Source organism: Oryzias melastigma, linkage group LG18 (genome assembly GCF_002922805.2).
Source record: "Oryzias melastigma strain HK-1 linkage group LG18, ASM292280v2, whole genome shotgun sequence".
NCBI lineage: Eukaryota > Metazoa > Chordata > Actinopteri > Beloniformes > Adrianichthyidae > Oryzias > Oryzias melastigma.
In genome coordinates, this window is record NC_050529.1 from 5,185,276 (window position 1) to 5,210,093 (window position 24,818).

The 24,818-nt window shown below is 42.0% G+C and overlaps 1 protein-coding gene across 1 annotated transcript in view; it reads left to right on the forward strand.

Annotated features, from left to right (window-relative positions):
* Nucleotides 1-7,524: 7,524 nt before the first annotated feature.
* trpc5a (transient receptor potential cation channel, subfamily C, member 5a) overlaps nucleotides 7,525-24,818 on the forward strand; it is a 124,138-nt gene continuing 106,844 nt past the window's right edge. Inside the window, exon 1 of the mRNA XM_024287580.2 lies at nucleotides 7,525-8,231. The gene's annotated coding sequence lies outside the window, so the exon portion shown is untranslated. The remainder of the gene's footprint in view (nucleotides 8,232-24,818) is intronic.

Sequence of the window (24,818 nt, forward strand, 5' to 3'; positions counted from 1 at the left end):
TAAACCGGTGCTTAGATGCAAACCAATATCGCACCCAGTACCAGACGCAGTACCGGGTTAGGGTTAGGGTACTGGTACAGGGTACCGTTGCACTCCGCGTACTGGTACTGGACTGGTTCTGGCTCGTGACCCGGAGGTTGGGGACCCGTGACTGTACGAGCAGCTAGTACAAGAAAAAATGATGAGTTGGGGACACCCGAAACATCTCTTTTTGACTCGGGGGAGTCCTTAACCAAACATCCATTTGTGACTATTTGTGAGTGAGAAAGTGTTGGTATTGTAGGCAGGTTTTCAGGAGGATATGTAATCAATGTATCTATTGTGTCTGTGGACTTTTGAGTTTCTTTTTATTGTTTTTTTCTTTATACTAAGAAAAAACTGAATAAATAGGAAGAAAAAGAACACGATGACTTCTGATGAGTGATAAACTTGCTTGAATAACACACATTTTCAATATGAATACTTTATCAAATAGGTTTCCACAATTTTTGCTGTACAAATATACTTTATTTGAATTAACTTTTCATGCAAGTGAATAAATCCATGGATTCAAGTGACTTTGTATCTTATGCTATAAATATCCTGATAATTCATCCAAACATTTTTGCCACAATCATTATTTAAATTATTTATTTAAGTTCCGAGGACTTTTTTCTTGACCTATACAGACTCTTTAAGAGTTAACCTTTGCTCCAATCGGTGCTGCTCCTTGTAAAGCCGGTCCCATGAGAGTCCTTAACCACAAATGGGTTTCATGATGGAGCGCTCCGTCTGACCTGCGAGGCCGTCTGATAATAATCAGCTTTTAGAGTTTGGTCCTCGTTTGTTTCTTCTCTCGCTGGAGGTCTTTATATGGTAGCATTCTGCACAGGTTGTGTTTGTGTGTGTTTGGACACTATAGACACTGGATAATCTCACAATAATCTGTTCCACACAAACACACGCGGAGCTGCGGTTCTGGAAAGTGTCACACGGATCGACGGCGCTCGGCGCACTCATGCTTCTTTGCTTTTATTCCTGCCGTTCTTCATCTTCACCCCCTCGCTCGCGTCTCCTTCATCAACTTTTCTCCTTCCTCTCCGCTCTTTCCCTTCTCTCCTTCCCTCTAAACTCCTTTCTTCCTTATCTCCATTCATCTCTCCATGATGACCAAGTAATTAAATTGGGTTTCCAATGGATACAGACTCCCACGCGCTTCATAAACACACAAGCACACCGTCCAGATCACAACGGGGCAACAACTCAGGCACCAGGTGTCTGGGCTGTGATGGATTATATGAACAAACACACAATAACACAATAACACACACTACTTTTGCAAACAAGATTATTAAATGCTATCACTTCCGGACAAATATAGAGGTGCTTACAGTTGCAGAGAGGATTGATGGCTTTCTGCTTACACAATACCGCCAACTGTTTGGCTGAACCACAGATGAGTCTCTGGTTCCAATGGAGTATTTATCTTACAATAATAATAATAATACCTTTATTTATACAGCGTCTTAACACAAACAAAGTACATCAAAAGGTTTAAAACCTACTGAGAACAATTGATGAATAAGTAAACCTTTGTTAAATGTTCAATTCAGCTGGATTTGACAGTCAAGCTTAAAATCCCTATTACATTCAAAACCCAAGTTTAAGATGTTCAGACTCCCTAAAAAGACATAAAAGTAAAAAAATTGTAATGCTTTCTCATGCGCACGAGAAACTAGACTTTTGTTTCCATTGAGCTGTAACCTGTTGACATAAACTTACAGTGAATTTTCCACAATATTAACAGTATTGTACTGTTTGCATTAAAGGCCTAATTACTGGATTAACTAATGACCCAAAGGTCTACTATAGTTAGGCCTCCTGCATGTCAGACTGTTAAGTCCTGCAGTTAGTGTGCACTTTTTGGGTGTCCCAAACTTGTCATTTTTTTACATATTGGCTGTTTGCAAAATCAAGGATCCACAACCCTCTAAACACAGTAAAGCACGTGGACTGGTCCTCAGGACGCAGCCCATATCAGTACTCTAACCCAGCACTGGATGCAATACTGGACGCGGTACCAGATACGGAACTGGTTCTGACCCGGTACCAGTCGTGGTACCCAACACCAACCGGGCCCAGACGTGGTACCAGACGCAAACCTGTACAGGGCTAAAGTTAAGGTACCAGCACTGGGTTAAGGTACTGGTGTGCTGCGCGTCCTGGTTCTGAACTGGATCCGGTTTGCAGTCCAGATGTTGGGACCTGTGATTTACTGGAAACAGCCAACACGTCGCGTGACGAGTCAGGAACACTCCAAATATCGATATGAGACGAGTTAGGAGTGAGAATGGGCTGCTCTGGCACATGGATGGGCAAGGCGGGAATTGAACCAGCAATCTTCTGATCAGTGGTTTTGCGCCCTTTCAATGCACCACGCCCGCCCCATCAGTTGTAAATGTAAAATACTACAGGACAATGTAAAAGAGTACCTTATTGTAGTTATTTCATTGAAAACTGCAGTTTACCAGTAAAACTGTGGCCAGTAAAATCCTGAATTTTAAGGGTTGAACCTAACAAAAACAGCAATGGAGATCATCCAAAAGATCATTTTGGTTTTTTGTACGCAAGACTTACTTTCTGGTGAGCAAGAGAACCTTCCTTATGGGTTTTTTTACCTCTCCGTCCCTTTACACACTTCCTATAGACAAACTGTTTGACGTATTTATTAATTTAAAAATCTAATAATCAAAGGGAGGATTTGCCCCCTTGAGATGCCACATCTCCAGCAGGGCGAAGTAGGAGTATCAAACTCCAGACCTTGAAGACCGGTGTGCAAATGTTTTCCAACCAACCTGCTTTTAAAGCTCCCTATTGGCTAAAAACTTCCGATCCAGCATCAAATAAGGCAGAATTTCTGGAAAACCAACTGGAAGTCGGTCCTTGAGGCCTTACATTTGACCCCCCTGATTTAAAGGTAAATTGATTTGATGATCACTGGGTGTTCAAACAAATTTGAAACACGAAGGAGTGTGAACTTGGGATATCTGGAGATCTTGAGATCCCCTCTTTCAGAAAAGAATGTTCACCTAAAGAAAATCAAAAATTTTAATAGTATTCTGCATGTACCCTTCAGGTTTAAAGACTTAATTTCGTGCATGACCACCCTATACTGTTGAGACTGGGGCAAATAGACCCTGAATCACTTTGTAACAACTGAGTGTATCTCCGTCATCTTTACAAATGTCCATCAATGTGTTTTTCTGAAAGCGGACACCCTAAGGTACCTGAGGTACATCCTAGCCATTTGGTGTCACAAATTGTTCTGAAATATTAACCTAATAATGTTTTCTTGTGATAATCAATGGCCAAATCTGAATTCTAACCCTACAGCTTCTCAACACACCTACATTTAACCCAATTAATGGAGGGATATGTGTCTTCAATTTCAGACATTATTAACCCATGATGATGTCATCAATAGTCGCCGGTCATCTATGTTAGCACATAGCTGTCAGTGCTTGGAAAATACATGACAGCAACGGTTTTATAACTTTAAAAACTCATGCCAAAACAAAGTCTACACTTTGATTTATGTGTAAACTTCTGTGCTTCAGACAAACTTGCATGAAGAAATGTGTTTATCTTCAGCAGCACACCCTCCAGGCGGAGAGATACACAGCCTTAAGTTCCTACGGCTCCCCCATGACAGATTCAGACTCCACTGAGCTCGGACACCAGCTTCAAATGCCCCTACGATGGGAGGGGTAGGGAAGGAATTAGGATTCAGCAATGAGTACTATCCTTTGTTTCTTGATATTATATACTCCATGACTTGGTGTGGTCTTCTTCATCAATCTCCTTCTATCATTTCCAAAACCATTTTTGTCCACTAAGTCCAAACTCCCTTCTGGCATTCCTGCCCCCAACCTCTAACAAACTAAACAAACCTATTCTAAACATCTGGATGAAACGAAAAATTGAAAACAATGCAATCTCAGTCTTCTCACCTTCCATAACCAGAGTGGAGAAAATCACAAAATACTTTTAATCCCAGTGATTGAGAAGTGCAGCCTGCCGTCAGGATTGGAGGGTAACAGATTAACGGATTAAATCCATCTGATTTTATGATGTGACTAACAGAACAAAGAGTGTAAAGTCAGGTAACACAGCAGGGCAAAAATGTTCGTTCTTTTTGGAAGGATTAACCTCTGATGGATAGTTTAGGACGTGGGATTTCCATCAGTCTGCAGGAAGTCAGACCTTCATGAAGGATAATCAGAAAGATTTTAGGGACTAAAATAGCTTTTGATTAGGAAATGTTTCTAGAAAATTGATTACATTTATAAAGCACATTAAAAAAAAGTTTCAAGGTCATCCTGAGGGTCACAGGATTAACAGAAACATTAGCATCACAGAGGCACAAAAATCCACCATCACACCTTAGTCACAACTACCCAGCCGGCAAGGCCAAGTGGGCCCCATATGGTTTAAAAGTGGACAGAGAATGTGGGCCTCAATTGGATCTGTCCATTGGCCCCACCTGTGTTTGCCCACATTCGCCTAAGTGGCTATGCTAGCCAGTCGTCCAGTGGACAGTGTAGAGAGCTCCAATTCCTGAAATCCAGCAAAGGAAGTGAGTGCTGCTGCCCAGGGGCCAGGAGAGCTAGCAGGGTTGCCGCTCAGGCTGCTGGTTCCCTGGGCAGTGGTGCCAATTTTGGCAAACACAGATAGGGCCACAGGACAAACCCACTGGGGGCCCGTATTTTCCACCCACTTTTAAACCATTTTGGGCCGGCTTGGCCTTGCTGGCTGGGTAATCTTGGGGGTAGATCCAGGCTATCTGTGGGCAATAATGCGCAAACCTGTACTTGTCAAACAAGTGACCTATCACGGAGTTTGTATGGATCCTACAGGCGTCCTATGGGCACTTACATATAGTGTGGATGCCCCATTTGTGCAGCGTTAGTAAGGAGCGACTACTCCCACCTTGCTATCAACTAGATCAGGGGTCACCACTCTTCCTCAAGGGCTACCGTCCTACTTCTTTTGCGGATTACCCTGCCTCCGTAACTGCTGATTAGCTGGATTAAATCAGCCCAGTTTTCAATTGACCTAACACACCTGACCCAGGTGAGCAGCAATTACTGAACCAGAGTTAGCTACACAAGAAGCAGGGCGGTTGCCCCTTGAGGAACAGAGTAAGTGACTCCTGGACTAGAGTGTGGTGTAAGGATACCATGTAACAGCATCACTTATTTGTCATAAATGTGTGAAATTTAGACTATTCTCACAAACACTTCAAATTACACTTATTGCACACACCATAATTGGTGCGTTCCATTTTTGTGACGACCTTTGGGGTGTCCGTATGAGCCTCAAGGGTAGAAACAACAAAATTATTCAAGAATGCGCTGAACGATGGTACTGGTGTTTACTATACTGGTAGACTTGGACTCCATCACACTCACACCCGATACTAGGCCGTGTCCGCTAACTACAGTTGGAAAGTCAAAGGGGTGCCAATCTTGCTAATCTTAATCCAGGCTTTTTCTTTCACAGCTCTGATCCAGAACACGAAAGACTTGATGTCTTAGAATTCTGGCCGGGCACAAACTGCAAATATTAATTTCTCCTCCGTGATCAGTTTTGGTTCTAAAATGTGCGCAACTACGCATGATTGTGAGAGTTTTTAATGTGGAAGACCAAAACACATTACTTCTCATTAAAGTAGCGAGGGCTTAACATTGCTACTTTTCTATGCAGTTTTGCCCTCTTTACTCCGGAAAAAACAAAAGCTCACCTGAACAGGTAAACTTTAGGCTGTATTCAAGCTGGACACATTTGGCATGCTTAGAGTGAACCAGACTTCCTTTTCCCTGATAATCCAGAACAAGTTCTCAGTCTGAATATACCCAAGTGGACCTGATCCAGGACCAGAAATCACTTTCTGACTAATCTTCTGAGGTGATCTGAGTTTGTTTCCAATCAGAGAGTAGGTAGGAAGTGACCGATGAGACACAACAACTCACTGAAACGTGGTCTGATGAATAAGGCTCTTCAGAACAACTATTAACATGATGCACGTTGCTTGAGAGAACTACATTGTATGTCATAAACACTTGTTCTTAGCAGTCGCCCCCTCAGTAACCGCCTTGCCGCATCTCTCCACCGTACCAAAGCAGCAAGTGTATCTGACCTCAAATTGTTGTTCAAAATTGGTCAGCGAAATATAAAGTTTGAACAAGTGAAGTATCCCAACGAGGATTGGAAAGCGCAGGAGTTCCATTGTTCTCGTTGTTTTGCCCCACCCTAGTAATTCCCAGCCAATGACTAAAGAGATCTTTAGTCACATGGTTTTGTTTACAATCTTTGGTTCTAAACAGAAATGTCCGGTTGAAAGACGCGAGGTTCAGGACTCGATCCGGACTAACTGATCTATCCGGTCTGAATACACCCTTACCCCGGGTTTACATGGCAACTGGTACGGAACAGGAACTGCTCTAAAACCCATCTTTCAAGGTGGTCTCTTTTAAATTCCAATCGGACTGAACTTCGGTTCTCTCTGAGATTACTTAGTTTGAGTCCGATCCACTGCGAGAGTGAAATAACTGAACCAAAACATCCACCGTAGCTGGTCATTAGCGGACAAAACGTGGAGCAGCGATGTAGCAGCTACTCGCTGAAATCTGATTGGATGAATGCATGGTCAGAAAAACAACTCTTACTGTGATCCGGCGTAAAAACTCTGCCAAATCACTGATGCGAAACAGTGGGTGCTGTTACGCTGTGGCTCCCCCGAAAGGGATAAGCTGAAAGTGAACTACTACTGTGATACACATTGATTCCCCACAATCTATATGCCACAAACACTTATTAGCGTAGCTCGTAGCCGTAGCTTCCTTAGTAACCACCTTGCAGCATGCCTCCACCGTAACCAAAGTAGCAGTTAAAAGCGTTGAGCCTGACCTTCATGCAGACATTCAAATGAAATGTTTGAATGACAAGGATTTGTATAGTGCAGCATCAACATCTTTCTCTTTTTGTAACCATAACTGTTGGCCAAAACTGAAGAGATCTTCAGTCATCTCCGACAGATCCCAGTCTCAACACAGACCAAACGCGAGGTTGAGGACTTGATCTGGACTCAGTCCAGAACCAAGTCGGAATACACTCCCAGGAAACCTAAGTGAACCAAAATACTGCATTTCCTCAAAAGACCAGCGGTGCAGGCTTCAACTGAGATTTGGAAAAGTTTGACTTTTCACCAAAACAAGCCCTTTAAAGAGGTTTATGGTTTGGCTAACCAAAACTACCTAAAGAAAACAAATAAACAAAGCCAGCAAACTAAGACTACCAAACCCCAAACTAAAATAACAAAACCCAGCAGTGGAAGACCACATTGAGGGGAAAAAGGGAAAAAAAAGTTATTGAAGTTTTGGTCACACATTAAAAAAAAAAAATTGAAAGATGCTAGGATCTTTTTATATTTTTGCTTTTGTGTTTGTGCCAAAAAGGCTAAAGTAAGATTACCCATCTCTCTGGGTTTTGATCAGTAGAAAACGAGTCCAAATGTCTCTTTCACTGTTAAAGGTTGTCAACCTCCGACCTCAAAGACCAAAATATGGCGGGAAAATGACAATCAGTAAAAGATTTGAGTTTGTGACACACAGATGGTTTCTTCCTGCTGCTGCTTTGACATGTTGAGTTTGGAGAGTCATTTCTGAAAGCTTTGGTGGACTTGAGGAGTCAGAGACTTGGAGGAGGAGGAGAAGGAGGAGGGGGTGTTTGATGCGGTGTACATGCGGGAGGAGGAGGAGGAAGGGGGGGTTACTCATCACTCCTATCACCTGTTGCTCGAAGCTTGTGATTTGCTGAGACAGAACCAACACTGCGCCCTCCTCATCCTCCTCTTCACCTCCCCAGAGGAGCAGCCGGAGCCGGCGGCATCACGATGGGGCGCGCGAGGAGGAGGCAGCAGCAGCAGCAGCATCAGCAGCAGCAGCGACATCACGGGCGTCACGAGCGGCTCCGTCCAGGTGGCGCGAGGAGAACAAGCTGATCCCGAGGAGGAGAAGGAGGAAGAAAACGGGGGAGGAAATCCCGCGAGAGGAAACAGACACACGGACAGAGACAGACGGAGGACCTGCAGCACGTGCGGGCGCGGGAGCTCCGAGGAGCAGGATAATCTTCATTTTGGGAGATTCTTTTTTCTTTTTCTTCTGACGGAGAAGGAGGCTCTCCGCGTGCAGGTAAGACCCCCCCTCCTCCTCCTCCTCCTCACAGGGGCGCGCGGCGCCGCAACACCTGTGGCAGCCTGATTGATCAATTAACCGCAGCTGCGGCTGATTTACGCGTCACGTGGGTTCTCCAGAAGCAGAAACGTCTTCGTTTCTTCGCGATTTTCTGCACTTTTCCCCCAGTACTGACTTCCAGGTCAGTCAGGTGAGACTGAGCGCGAGGCTGACTTTAGGCTTTAATTGTTGTTTTATTTGTTGGATTCCCTCCCACCTGTTCCGTGACTGTTTTTTGTGGGTGGTTTATGCGTCCTGACTGGATTGACTAATGCTGGAAATGAGAGAGAGAAAAAGAGGGGGCGTAGATGGGGTCCGTGCACGCGCTCTGAGAGAGAGAGAGAGAGAGAGAGAGAGAGAGAGAGCGCGTGCGTCCATGCGTGCGTGGAACTGCGGAGTTTCCGTGGGTCTCTGCGGGGCTCCTGCGGGTGTTACGGAGGCTGCAGATCTCTGCGCACGCACGCTCTTTTTAAATGCTTGTGTGCGCGTGTTCGTGCGTGGACGCGCACAGCGGAGGAAAACAAAAACAATCAGGCGCAGATGGATCTGCAGAATGTGCCCCCCCACCCCTCCCCCTTTTATTTATGTATTTATTACTGGATTATTATATGTTTATGTCTCCACGTGCGCTCTATATTTAGCTCGGTTGGTTAAGTGCGATACAGGCATAAGGGAGGTCAGGGTTCGATTCCCAGAGTAAACCGGACAGTGTACGCTCTATTAGGCGCCTAAAATAAAAGTCCCTGTACCTGTCCCCAGCCTGGGTAAAGATGTAAGGTTTTGTCTACATTTCTCTGTAGAGTTTTGCTCATTTGCTCTAAATTTTTGCGGCAACAATTAAGTATTTGGGTTTTATTTGGCAGCTAGATGCATAAAAGTTACAATCAGGATCTTGAATTCCTGCAAACACATTTGCTAAAACAAGAGACATGACGGATGGTAGAAGCGGTTTAGGGGGCGACTTAAACCCTTTAACACTAGAGCTCCAGTTTTTGTTATTTGATATATTGTAACTTTTCAACCATTAACACAATCAATGTCATTCTAGTGGATTCTGGATCTATGTTAATGGTTGAAAAGCTACAGGATGTTAAAGATTTCAGCCTCAGGGGTTAAAGGGTTAACTATTTAGCAGCGAAGCTTTAGCTCCAGCGTTGATGTTGTTTTAACTTAACTGTAACTTTTAAAAGTTTAATACAATCATCATAATTCTAGTAGATTCTGAAGCTTCAGAATCTACTGGAACTATAGGGGAAAGTTGCTCTTAATTTTGTGTAATTTAGCAGTCACGTGATAAAACGTTTGTCTGTTCCAACAAGGACTTATTTTTTTTAATTTTTAAGGCGGGCCAGAGTCTCTGCTCTGTCGGTTCAGAGGATCCGCCACTTTCTGTGGCAAATGAAGAAGACGTCAGCCTGCAGAGCGGCTTTATCTGTGTGTCACTGCTGCCTTATCAGCAGATGGTTGCAGCTTCACTGGAGAAAGAAACGTAGAGGTGTGAAGCAGCAGCACCTGAGGCCTCAGAGTGACTAAACTCAGCTTTCATAATGACATTTAGTCCTGTGTAGACTCGACATACGGTGGAAAAAGTTGATTTACTCTCTGAGTATCTGAAGGGATGAGTTGGAATATGATCCAGCTCTAAAAATCAATTTTTTTAGCCAAATCTGAGACCAAAATAGTGTTTTTTTTTTGTTTTTTTTGCATAAGTTGCCGTGTTTTTCATAGTTAATGTGACTTATATAATGTTATGTCTTCTGTATTATTCACTTTTTTTTTTTTTTGCTCCTGCAACTTATACTCTATATAAGTTGCAGAGTATGGCTATTACACCTTCAGGTTACAAAGGTGTAAAAGTTGAAGTTTTTTTTAGCATTATGGGATGTTAACAGAACCAGAACAGGGTGGTCGGTGATCCTGAAAAACCAAATTCCAGTGAAAATGTTTAACATTTTCTGATGGAGGACATGTAAGCTAACAGGTGGGATTGTAAACAGAGAGCTCTCAGCAACAGGCAGGTTGAAGGGGGGTGGGGTTTCTCCACACCAAAAGTCCCGCCCACAAGAACATGTTAAAATCACTATTTTCATCTAGTGAAACAAGATGAACGATTATTTTAATAGTCGACTAACCATTGATTATTTTTTCAAATTAGTCGAATAATCAGGTCATAAACAAACTGGGTGTAAAGCACACGTCTTAACCATCATTAGCTTTAAACTTACTAAAGATTAGATTTATAGCACTGAAGATGATGTTGCTGATAGCTGAAATGCTGAAATTGATAGCTGAAAACGCTGAAGCTAATTGCAGCTTAAATACTAGCTAAATGCGAAATTATCGAACTCCATATAATGTAAAGTAACGACTAATCGACTAATAAATTAGTTGTCCAGTATTTTACTAGTTGATTAGTCATCGATTAGCCGACTATAACATGGAAACACTAAAACATGGAAACAGAAATGTGCCGACAAAAAGTGTTTATCCAAAACATGATGGACTTTGTGTTAAGGACAGGAACCTCCCACCTCAATCTCTAAAGCTGTATTGACACCGGACGCCATTCATATTCGTATCTTTTGAACCGCTAGATGCCTGCCATACAGCCCTAGCCTGGGCGGCATGGCGCTCTAGGCGAAACATGATTTTTTTTTTTTTTTTTAATTTTTCACACGAAATGAGGGGTGTGTTAAACTGTGTGTAAAACAAACAAAAAAAAAACAAACAAAAAAAGAGAATTGCAATTTGGTGCCCCCTTCCATCATGCATCCTAGGCGGCCGCCTAGCTTGCGTATGCCCAGTACCAGCCCTCCTTCCACATAATGTCCACGAAAACCCTCTTGTTGAACAGCCATATTGGATTCATTTTTTACCCACTGATTGAGTCACTGAAAGCGTCACGTGGCCATCGCATCAACCTCACCAAACTTTTAAGTCTTGATACGCAGCGTCTGGTGCTCAAATCACAATTCTACCAGAGTGATGCACCACAGGACCTCAGATGGCGTCTATGCATCGACTTAGCATTGACACTCATCTGTGCTCCTGTGGACCTCGCCTCTGGCTCGTGTCGTCCCCCCAGTTCATTCTGGATCACCCTCATCAGTTACTCTATTCAAACACATAGCTGCAGAGTTAGACAAGCTAATTCTTCTTTTATAGTCCGTTTAAGTTAGTCTGTTGAGCTTAGCAATCAGCTATTGTTTATATTTGATGACTGATTGCGTGTGGTGTGAATGTAGCTGAACACGGAAGAGCACCAGAACACGACTATGATCAGAGAGCTCGTCCTCTGTGCTTCTGCAGGTGCTTTTGAGGACCACAAAAACTATTACAAAAAAAGAGGATTCATCGGAATTCATTTGCAGAAACAGGGGCGGAGCTAGAACTTTGGCCCAATTTTTTTAGACCAAAATATGCACCAAAGCTGACAAAGATTAAGATATGATCAATTCAAGATTCTTTACACATTGAAAACTTTCAGAAATATGTATTTTTATTTTTTCATTTCTTCCACTCTTTTTGTTTGGAGTCAAACTTGTTCGTTCTTATATGAATTAAATCCAAATGAGCCAAAACTCTGACTTATTTCTTTCCACAAATCCAGCAACTATTGACTCCCTCTTCTCCCGTTCACGTCCGAACACTGACTCTCAGTCCGAGTCGACTGGAGGAGGTAGATCGGGAGCAGTGAGGAGGTGCAGATCTGCTGCTTCTCTTTGCCGCAGTGTGAGTCCATGAATGTGAGAACGTCCAGGTTCCAAATCCTCTCCTGGATTTGTGAGCTGGCTCCTCTCTGACCCGCGTGGGCGAGCACTTTTTGTTTTTAGCTTCCACAGTCCACTCTTCCTCTCCTTCCCTTTTCTTCCTCCTCCTCTCATGGATGGATGGATGGATGAGGAGGAGAGGAGGCTGGCATGGAGAGTGAAACATCTTTTTTCCCTCCTCATCACTTTGTCACCGTTTTCCCATCATAGTTCCTTTATTTACCTTTTTTTGTTGTTTCCTTTTCCATTCCTCATGATTTCTGCCTCCTTTCATCGTTCGTTCTACTTTTTCTCTCGTGTGTTTGTTGTTTTTTCATCGTCTTCTTACCTAATCCACCTCCGTTCTCTCCGCGTAGCATCACACTTATTTTCTTCTCCTCATCTCTAATCTTCCTTCATCATCTCATCTGACTTCATCTCATCTCTTTTTTTTGCTTATATGGAGCCTAGCTGTCTTTTTTTGCCTCCTCTTCTCTTTTTAACCCTTTATTATCTGTTTGTTTTCCTTTTACACAATTCTTGCTCGTCTTTCCTCTTAGATTCTGCAGTCTGGTTGTGAAATCTGTCTTTATTGGTCAAATATGTCAGGAAATACGTTTTATTACTAACGTCTACATGTACCTGGGTTGATCCATCCTTGATTTCAAGTCTTTTAAATGATCAATCAGGTGAGAGTTAAGCAAAACTACTGGCTGTAACAAAGAACTTCAGTACTAACTGTCAGAATTTATAGTTTATAGTCAAAAACATCAGAAAAGCATAAAAATACCAAATTGGTCTTTCCTGAATTTGAGATTTTATGTCAAAAATTCTAAGTTTCACATTACTACACCATGTAGTTTCTGACTAAATTTACTCTTTTTTCTACTCTTTCTTAACCCTTTAACACCTGAGATGTCACCACCAACGTACCATATCTTGTAAACAGTGGAGTGTTACCTGGAACATCTCAGGTGTGAAAGGGTTTGAAGAACTTTCAAAAACACCAAATAAATTTAAGTTATTTGGTAAATGTTTATTTTATTTGAGTAGATTCCATTTGTCTGTTGTCCCATCCCTGTAAAGTCCAAAATAAATTACAGTTTAATCTAAAAATCATTGTTTCAATGGTCTCTCTTGACATTTGTTTTTATTTAACAAAATATTTCCAATTATAATGAATATCAATGGAACGTGTGTCCGACAACATAGAAGGAAAAAGATTATAACAGAGACTCACATGATCTGTCACAGATGAATATGTAGCAGAAAATCAGAATTTTGAAGCCCAAATGACCTAAATTCTTGGATTTCCTGTTGACGTTGAAGTAACTGAATGAAAAAAGAGCTGGTTTTTTTTCCAAGTGTTGTGTGTAAGCGGCTCTCAATCCCAGCTGAAATCATTTGTTTCTCCTGAAATCCATGTAGGAGTAGAGGAGAGCGTGGTCTTTCGGGGGCGGGGTTTGCTGAAGACGAAGGTGACCCCGGACACGTGTTTCTGTGTGGATTCTGGTGTTTTCTTCAGCGTCTTGCTTTATATGACCTCCAGAGTCTTTGACCCAAAAATGGACTTTGTTTGTGGTCGGAGTAGACTTCCATCGCTGCTTCGGATGGACCACTGACTGTATACGAGAAATGGACCGAGTGACTCCTCCCCCTGGTGTTCCAAACAGGAAGTACGAAGACCCCACAGACTTCTATAGAGAAATAAACTCTATTGATCAGAATAAACGTTCTTGATCTGATACTTTTTTGTTCTAACTTGTTCTCAATAATGTTGTATTTGTAGTTCAAGTTATTCTGACCAATCAGAGGTCTTAATGAAAGTAGGTGGAGCCTGCTGGGTCCCCATGTTCAATGACAGATTTAGATCTGAATTCCCTCTTTAACTACTAAAACACTATAGTGTGGGACAATCTATTGGTCTGGATCTTAAAAGCAAGTCCAATATCATATTCTACTTACTACTTACTATACTACTATTTTTGTTTTTTTAAACGGCGGATATGACGTCACCGATATAATGACATGAAAACGTAATTAATACGAGCATTTAATGACGACTATTAATGAATCCATTGTGTTCTGTTGATGTAAACGTTGTTTTATTTAAAAATATAATAAAATATGTTTTTTTGCAATAAAGATTTGAATGCAATGCATTATGGTCTATATTCCCCAATCTAGTGAGCATTTATGTATGCTGGTTTCTGGCAGAGAATTCTGTGAAATTTTATGGACATTGGATTTTGCTCTACACGATGGCCAATGCACTATAATTTAACTACGTAGCGCGGTGGTGAAGGAATTTGGACCTCACCTTTGTGTACAACGCTTTGATGTGGAAGGGGTGTGGCTTTCCAACAAGCTAACTCCCAACTTTTGATCGTGGTTGCCATAGAAACGATGACTCTGACCAATCACTGCTTCTGATGTCGGCGCTGATATTGTTAAAAATTGGAGACTGAACTGACTTTATGTGGTTGGAGCCTCGATTAAACTCCACTTCTCATTTGCGGTCAGTGGTGTCGACTGTGTGAACTTTCCTCGGATCTAAGAAGAGAGAAATCCTCTCAGATCAACAATTTCACTCTAGAGTTACCGCAAGAACAAAATGATGGAGAATAAGAAGCTTAATTGGTCTACCTTTACCTGCTACTCCATGAACAACAAACACCATCAGAGTCTGATTAGACGATCAAAGAACCAACGTGTTCTACTTTGAGACTTTTTGGAGAAACCTTCCTTCAGTTTGACATTTTGAACTTCACCGGCTGATACAAAGCTGCAGTCCAAACATAGGAGTGAGTTTGAGGCTGTAAGCAAGAAGTGCGCCCCAAGCTACACGGTAAAGCTGCAACCACTACAAACTAATGACTGAGTCTTTCAGGCCACTCTGGTTTTAACCTGAGGGCATCGCAGGAAGCTCCAGCGGAGCTGTCAATCAAACTGGAGCCCAGTCTGGGCTTCTATCTGCGGATTTTACTGAATGGACATCCACCCAGCTCACACAGACACTCCACCACTTAAAGCTACTCTGGACTTGTGCTTCGACTTTAGCTGAAAAACCTCGATGTTTTCAAGAACCACTCCAATGAAAATGTTGTTTTAACACATTTTTCTAATGATTGTGGACATATATCAAGAAAATTAGGCTCAAAATAGAATTTGAGTGTTTCCTTATTCAAATCATTGCTTAAACTTGAATATTTTCAGGCTTAGATGTCCTGTTTTTTTAGGTTTTGAAACTCAAAATGTGAATTTCAGAACTTTTTTTTACTTTCAACTCTTTTTTTTTCCTTTTTGAATCAGAAAATTTCAAAATCAACAATGAAAAAATAGTTGAAAGTGAAAAAAGAACTAAATACAATACTAAAAAAAAAAGAGTTTTGAAATCTAAAAAAATGGAACATTTAATACTAAAAATAATTAAGTTTATTTTAGAATAGCAAAAAAATATTTTTTGTTTGTGCCTGGCTGGAATGATCTGTCACAAACGGCAGACAGCTGGTTCATTCTGCAGCAGGTTGATTAGTTCAGACAGGAACTAAGCACAGATTAAAGTCCACAAAACTAATATTTCAGCTGCATGCTAGCTGTTTTGGCCAATTTGGGATTTTCTTTTACATTTTTTAGGCTGTTTTGGAGTTAGGCTAATATTTACCTGCCAGCTGTTTTGGTGAATTTTGGCTTTTTTTTTGTAGTTTTTTTAGGCTAATTTGGCATTTAGGTAATATTTCAGCGGGCTGTTAGCTTCAGTGTTTTCAAAATTAGCTTCTGTTATTTCAGCTATCAGCTTCAGTGTTTTTTAACTATCAATTTCAGCATCTTCCACTATCAGCATTAGATTCTTCAGTGGCAAAAATCAGCTTACAGCATTCACACTAGCATTATCACAGGTAATGCTATAAATATAGTTGATAATTATGCTAAAGTTGTGTTTTTTAAGTTTTAAAGATGTAGTTTGAGAGTGTTAAATAAATGTTTATTCTGTGCCTTCCTGACTTAAGGTGTATTTTGGATTTTGGCCCCCTGTTAGATTGAGTTTGACCCCCCCGGGTTAAACCAAACTCAAACTCCTGCTCTCTGATAAACACAACAAAGCTGAAAAAAGTAGTTTTCCAATAATGTGACGAAGAGAGGAACACGTGGCTTAAACACATCCACCTCATTAGCAGAAATCCATGCCTTCCACTAAAAAACCATGAAGAAAACACAGAAGTCTTTAATCTGCATTAGGCAGCGTTCAATGCATGCAGCAGGAAGTGCTGAAACGGGCTTTTTTAAATTATCCACACAGGAGGAACTCCTCTTCCCGCCGCGCAGATCTTCCCAGAATTAAACACTGCAGCTGGCCGTCGGACGCCGCGGTGCGATGTGCAGCTTGGAGACAAAGGAAAGCAGGATCAAACGAGTCCATGCGGAGTTAGTGCCGTAGTTTGACGACGGCGTGTCGAAACCTTTAAAAATCCCACAAAGAATCATGGAAACTGAGGAGTGGAATCTAGTTTCCTCCCGTCTATTTACCATCAGGTTTGACATTTTGCAGCTTCTGCAGAAAAATGCTTACACAAACGGCGTCGGGTTGAGGCCAAGTCGGGTTTGTCAGTACTGCCAGACCATTGTTCGGATTCTTATGGCTATTCTCTGACAGGAGGAGCTGCTGCACTGTGACAAGCCTCACTTCCAAACACCACTAGGAGAGGAGGACTCCCTGAAATAGTCTGCTCAACTGATGCAACCCAGAGAAAATACTGTAGACGCTATGATATCTGTGTTTTGTACTGTTTAGCCACAGGCGATGCGACTTAAGTGTGTGGAGGGAACGGGATGCAGGCTGCTCACACCACCGTCTGCAGAGGGGAAAATGGATTTATAGCTACTGGAAAGAATGTCTTTGCTGCTCCTCCTGAACCATAATTAAAAAAAGAAAAGTCTAGTAGACCACATGGGGAAAGTATGCCTTCCTCTGGTGCTTCTGTAGGAATGAAATGATATTTAATAGTTCTTTATCATGAGTGGGAGCTTCTCTAGAGGAGTTTTATTGTGTGGAACTCATGTAAACAACGTTTAAAGAAGCTTTTTAAAGTAAAAACTAGAATGTGGAGCTCCAGTTTAAGTAAGCAGGTTAAATGCTAACGTAGAGCTGTAGATCTATGACGATTAAATATTTTGTTTAAATGTTATTTATTTATACCAAAAATGTAAAAAAAAAAGGTTTCTGGGTAAAAAAACACAAAATTAGCACAGTATATTATTCCAAAGATGATTTAAAGTCACCAATGTCAGAATTTACGGAACTTTAAGAAGGTAAACAAGTCACTAGGGGGCGCTTTAGCACATAGCAGAATGGAATTCATCAATGTATTTTCTTTGTTACTTTAAGGCTTTATCAAGATGCACAAAAATTTTATGTTTTTGTTTGTAATGATCAGCTGTTAAGTATTTAAGTGGTAGCAGTGGATGCACTTTATTTTTTCCCTCACAATATGGTTTAAAGCTTTACCGAGGTGCACAAAAAGTGTGTTTTTGTTCATAAAGGTCAGCTTTTGTCATTTGTATTATCAGGCAGCAGTGGATGCACTTTATTTTTTTTACCTTGATAATATGGTTTAAAACTTAATCAAAATGCACAAAAAGTGTGTTTCTCTTTGTAAAGGTCAGATGTTAAGTATACTAACAGAGGCAGCAGTGGATGCACTTTATTTTTCCTCATAATGCTGTTTACAGCTTTATCCAGATGCAGAAAAAGTGTGTTTTTGTTTGTGAAGGTCAGCAGTTCTGGACGGGTGTTTCTCTGAACAGAATCCGACTGCAGTTTGACATGTCTGAAAACACAAACCCAGTCCTGGTAAACTGAAGCAATTTGTTTTATTGCGGATGCTGGTGCGCTGCAGTCATCCATAATTGTGTGAACAATGAGCAGAGCCTTTACAAAAACACAATTACTTTCCCAGATAATGGAGGGATTTTAGCATTCTGTGTGGGAGGAGCAGCTTGCCTCTGTTTCTGTGGGAGTGTTTGACTGCATGTGAGGACACACTGGGACGGACTCGTCATTAGAAAGAGTTCAGGTATACAGTTCTTAGGAGGAAATGGTTTTAAAAATCGTAGTTACATTTGAAGAACAGACAAAAAAGAAGAGGTAGGACGTTTGAACGTGAACACTCGTGGTTTGAACAAAGACAGCAAACCCGCCCTGGGCTATGAGACCAAGAACCGCCAGAAAGCCCAGGATTAAAGGTGAAGATGTAACACCCAAATCAAAATGTTGACTGTAGAAATTAAAATGAAAGGATAGAGCTAGAGGGGAGACGTGGCACCAGAGAGGAAGTGAGGACAGGTCAGAAATACAAATCAGGTCAAAGAGGAGTGAGAGGAATAAGAGATGGATGACAACCTTTTTCAAGCCGTCAGTGTAAGTCTGCTTTAGATACAACAGAAGCAGGAGTACTTTTTCTTTTTAACTTGAACTGTTGAATAAAAAAGTAAAAAAAACGCCTCAGGCAGCGTAAGATCAGACCAGATTGTAGATTTCACGTTTGCAAAATCAAGTTTCTCATTTCATTTCAATCAAAATCCCTGGAAGGCTTTAAGGTTCTGCTTTACCGAGTCAAAACTGCAGAGTATCATCTTCGTCTGTTGGCTGAAGAATCATCTTCCTCCACTGAACCCTTCTCACTCAAACCTCTTTCCTGGAAGCTCCAACCTCAGCATTCTTTCACGAGCGTAAAACTCTAGGCTAGGTACACACCGGGTTCAAGAACAAGCTGAACGTAGGTTCTTGAGCACTTCTAGAATAAGGTGTTCACCTGATAATACCACACGACCATCGTTGACAAATGGAAGAGGCTTGGCGAGAAATGTCGAAGTGGTGCAAATCTTACTATTCCGATACATAATTGTGGCCGGGGACAAACCTTAATTTTTCTAAAGGTTAGCACTTCCATGAATCGAAAAGGACGCTAACCATACGTTATTACCCAAAACGTCAAAGATCTGCTGGTTATTCTTTCAACTCACTCTCATCAGACGCACGGTTTATACGTAGAGGCCAGAAACTGAATTAAAACTTCCATAGCATCAGTTGTAAACTTGGAACCCCAGGAAGCACGTGCCATTTACATAGGGTAGACTCTTCACTGGAAGTGGTCGCTTGAATGCATGTTGCTGAGGGTAGTGTGAATGTAGCATCAGTCGTAGCTGTTCCTACAGCTGCCCAGCCAGTGAGGCCAAGTGAGCCCCATATAGTTAAAACTGGGCAGAACATGTGGGCCCCGAATGGGTTTGTCCACAGTTTCCGTGGTGGCCCCACCTGTGTTTGCCCACATTGGCTCGAGTAGCTACGCTAGCCAATCGCCCAGTGAGCAGTGTAGCGAGCTCCACTCCCTGGGGTCTGGCAGAGCAAGTGAGCGCCTACCTAGGCTACTGGTCCTTGGGAAGCAGAGCCAATGTCAGCAAACACAAATAGGGCCACGACGGAAACTATGGACAAACCCATTTGGGAACCACAAACTCTGCCCAGTTTTAAACCACATGGAACTCACTTGGTCTTGGTACCTGGGTGGATCCGGGCTGTCCACGGGTGAAAAATGGTCACCTTTGTGTGGAGTACGTAGAGGGCCCAGACAAAATATCAAGGTCCTAGACTACTAGGAGAGTCCGTTTAGTGGAAATGTGCAAGCATATTTTTTTGTGGGTGACCGGTCGTAGCAACATATAAAGGTGAAGTAGGTGAAATGCAGGTGTGCAACAGAGATGTTCTAGCTTTTTTCAACCTCCTCCATAATCCTGTGGAATGCGCAAGGAACCCGTTAGAGGTAATGGTGTGATAGGACTGCAGTCCTTATGTCGGCATGACTGTTACAAATCAGGAAATTCTGGGTATTCTATGGGCGTCCTACAGGCACTTGAGTGTCATCTGCACAACCGGTTAGCAAGAAGTCAGTACTCGCATCTTACCAACGACTGGAGTGTGGCATGAGTGTGCAACTTCTTTACCAATACTTCACGAAACAATTACCACACACACACGACATTCATTTTTCATGATGTCCCATGAGGTGTCCATAGGAGCCTCAAGGACACTTGCTCTCACTTTAAGCTGTGACCCCCCTCCTCTACGATAATCCATGGACCTGGACAACCCCAAACCCCCATACAACCCCTGAAGAGGTTTATGACTGTTCGTCCAAACATCTCCATCTGTTTCCCAGTATTTATCTCTGAACCCTCTACCATGACCTGTTCCTCTGATGGATTCATTCCTGACCCATTCAGGACTCTTCCAAAGAGAACCTCAACACCTCCAGCTCTTCCTACTGTCTCTTTCTCAGAGCCTCTGAAAATGTGACAGCAGATTAAAGCGCCTCGCTAATTCCCCGAGATACTGAAGGATTAAAGAGTCAAACGCCTGATGACACTCACTGGGATGTGGAGGTCGAGTCTCCTCTGAGGAAAAAGGAGCAGCTTTTAAAGGGGATTTGGGGAAAATCAATAACCAGGAGCAGCTGGAAACAACATTAAATTCAGCTCCGTTCTGGCGTCTGCGGGGAGATGCATCGTTACGGATTTAAATCTCACTTACAGTGAAACGGACTCTATAGACGTCGATAAACAGAAAGTGGATTTACAGAGAGGAGGAGCTCATCCTCCGCTCCTCTTCTGCTGGTTTACATCTCCAAACTCAAACTGGTAAACTGGTTACCATGGAGTCACTTTAACTGATATATTTGCAGATCTCTGCAAATTTGGAAACAAATATGGAACCGTGCAGTTAAACGAGAAACTCATAACAACAACAGATTGAGTGGATTTGTCCATTTGTCTGTGTCCCTGCATGTACCGCCGCTGCCGCTTAAATCGAGTTTTCTAAATGTCATCTTGTACTTTTAACAGTCAGAGCGCCCTTACATTTCGGTAAAATGGTAATGAGATTGGTTATTCTGTTATCGGCCCTTATGAAGCCAAGTTTCTATGGAGAACTTTAGCTTTTTTTTTTTTCAAAAATACAGATATTTTTAGATGAAATCATGGTCCATACCATAGTCAGATGGAGTTATTTACTGTTTTTAAAGCAATGTTTATTTGTTAAGTGGAAATAATGTAAAGTGCCTCGCATAAATGACAATAGAAACGGTAAACTCACTGCTAAAATCATAAATTATAATGAAAACCTAAAGGTACATTGTATGAACTGCAGGTGCTTCCTTCCCCCGCCCTCATTGGCTGAGTATCTGCCACACACCTCTCACCTCCCTTCTGCTCCTGTATTAAAAAAGCTTATTTTCAAAATGTGGCTTTTCTCTAAGTTTTATCTCTATAGCAACCATTTTAGTTTTTGGTCGTCATATTGTGACGAAAACTTCTATATAATTTTCAGAAGAATCTGCAAAAGTAAATATTTGAATTTCCTTGGCAACCAGCGTTTTTTGTTAACCAGGCCCACATTCCTAATATGGTCATATCCTGTTATGCTGTTTTGTTCAGCTCAAGCCAGGAATTCATTTACCACATTTTCACAACATTCCAGTAAAAAATGTGCAAGCAACAATGGAACGCCATATTTCTGTGCTCGCTTTACTAAAGCCAATTAAAAATGTACAATTTCTAATAAGTACATTTTTCCTAAGTAGCTTTCCAGTGATGCTCGAGGATTTATTAAAATCTCTAGGAGGAGTTCACATTTTTTCCTAATACTAAAGTTGATCTTCTAATCTTAAACAGTTTTACAGTTATTGTAATCAAATCTGTTCTCATTTTGTCTCAATATTGAATTGTTACTAATTTTTTTTTTTTTAAATCCGCCATCTTGAAAATTCCAACAGTTTTTGGAAGCTGATACGTTTAGTTTTTCAGCCGGAGTTCCATCCATCTTCCTCCGCTTCATCCGGGACCGGGTCGCGGGGGCAGCAGTCTAAGCAAAGATGCCCAGACTTCCCTCTCCCCGGCCACTTCCTCCAGCTCCTCTGGGGGGACCCCGAGGCGTTCCCAGGCCAGCCGAGAAACATAGTCTCTCCAGCGTGTCCTGGGTCTTCCCCGGGGCCTCCGCCCAGTGGGACATGCCTGGAACACCTCTCCAGGGAGGCGTCCAGGAGGCATCCGGACCAGATGCCCGAACCACCTCAACTGGCTTCTCTCGATGCGGAGGAGAAGCGGCTCTACTCCGAGCTCTCTCCGGGTGACTGAGCTCCTCACCCTATCTCTAAGGGAGCGCCCAGCCACCCTGCGGAGAAAACTCATTTCAGCCGCTTGTAGTCGGGATCTCGTTCTTTCGGTCACGACCCAGAGCTCATGACCATAGGTGAGTACTGGAACGAAGATCGACCAGTAAATTGAGAGCTTTGCTTTCTGGCTCAGCTCTCTTTTCACCACAACGGACCAGTACAGCGACCGCATAATAGCGGACGCAGCACCAATCCGCCTGTCGATCTCATGCTCCGATCTTCCATCACTCGTGAACAAGACCCCAAGATATTTAAACTCCTCCACCTGAGGCAGGAGCACTCCACCCACCGAGAGAGGTGCCGGAGTTGAGTCAATAAAGTTGGTCCCCTTTGTTTCAGCAAAGGAGGTGACATATGTTGCCCTTCGCGCGGTGACAGTTGCATTTGTGACCGTAGCATAAGAAACTAAAAACCACCAATCCTGTACAAATTATGCCCAAAGGAAATTTTACCCGCAATTTAAGAATCAAGACCACCCCAATGGGCAGGAAACCACCAAGTCTGGCATCACTGACTGAAAAGGACTTTGAGTATTGATGAAGGTTAAATAAGTGTAAGATATACGTATACTCTAAATTCCACAACAGCCTTTTTTCAACTTATTCTGTTGGGTATTGGTATGGAGTTTAGTAGCATCACTACTGGCGAAGGACGAAAATTCATTGAGATAAAAAAAAAAAAACTGTCTTAAAAAGGACCATTCAGGAACCCGTGGATTCTTTTAAATCTTCTTTTAAATTTCATAAATAACATGTTTACAGTATGACTGGAATAACATGAAAACAACGTTATAAGTGAACTGGTCTTTATACAATTCCAAAAACATATGAGTAAAGATGGTCCTTAGACGGACTGGTGACTTTTACTAGAAGAACGCCAACTGGTACCTCATGAAAATGGTAAATCATTAAATAAGTTTTTGTTACAGATTGTGTTAATTCTCCTTGAGCCCCAAGTTACACAAAGACTGTAACCCTCTTTAAATTTCCCAGCTAATTAAAATTGTAGAAGCACTAAAGCTATTGACTTTTGCATGTCCAGTGATGACATACATGCACTTACTGTCAGACACAAAAAGCTTTGAGAGGGATCTCCGTAACGGGTCACAACCAATATTAAAACGAAGGACACATTAACATAAAGCAGCAAAGGTGACTTTAGCAATGTAGCTGTCACTCAACATTTTTCCTGCTCCACTTTCCATTTAGCCGCCAACTTTACGGCCTCTGACAGCCGCTAACCTTACGTTCACCTTGTTGCATTTTCTGGTAAACCAGCAATTCTTTAAGATGTTTTTTTTTCTTCAAGAAAGCTGAATTTATGATCACATCACAGAAAGCTCTGAAGGTTGAGGCGTGAAGAAGCTTCCTTTGCTTTCAGTGGTTATTGCAGCAGAACGCTGGCAGAACTCACTGTCCACCATGAGAAGCGCCAACGTTTTGGTTGATGAATATTTGGGGGGAAAAAGCCCAAAAACATCAGTGGTGCAGAAAGGGCATGATAGAGGTGGTTTGATGTTGGCCCAATACTTCTGCTTTTTTAATAGCTTTTTGTTGAATAAATATGCTCAACTTGTAAAAGTAAATGCAGTATGTTGCAGGAATGTAATAGGCTTAATATGTCAATCAATATTTCTATATTTTATAAGTGCAGAAATGCTTATCCAAACAGTTATGCAATGCATGATGGCCAATAAACCATTCCAAAACAGCAAAAAAAAAAGCAATAAAAATTGGGTATTCTAAAAAATTGAATGGAGGAATCAACCAAATAAACCAAATTTTTATGTTTGTATCCTAACCTAAACTGGGTCTGGTTTTTGGAGTAATTGTTGCGGAGGACTGCTTTGTTCAGCATGGATAGAATTCTATCTCTTGGTTCCTAAAGTCTCACTCACACTGTCGCTACAAGTGGATATCAGGTTTCTGTGGGGTAAATATTTGCAAATCTGTACGGGACACAAACAAAACACCAAGGTCGTAGACCAATCGGTGAGTCTGTAAAGGAAAAATGTTCATGCACGTTTCATAAACATTTTGATCATGCAATTTATCTGAATTCTTCACCTATCCCTATGACTTCTCCCTGCCCCTCCAAATGCTGGGGCAATTGAAGTGGTAGTGGTGTCTGAACTTGTTTCTTAAGGCAGAGCCTTAGGGACTTAAGGCTTGCTTTCCCTCAGCCGATAGGGTGATAGAAACACGTTTCTTCACGTGGGTGTGCTCTGAAACACAGAAGTTTACATTTAAAGTAAGTATTGACTTTTTGTTTTAGCGTGACTTAGCATAAATGACCGGCTACTATTGATGATGTCATCGACCAGTAGTAACATCTGAATTGGAAGAGACTATTCCTCCATAACTCTCCATTTGATTGAAGTTCAAGTCTCATCAGTAGGTGTGTAAAATGTATTTTCAGCATTTAACCCATCCCCCAGGGGGGAGGGGGGAGCTGGAGACACAGTCGCGCTCGGGACCCATATGGTAGTTCAACTCCCCCAACCCAACTCCTTAACCCTCGTCCATCTTTGTTCGCTTTTGTCATGCAAGAGAAAACGCATCAATTCAAGG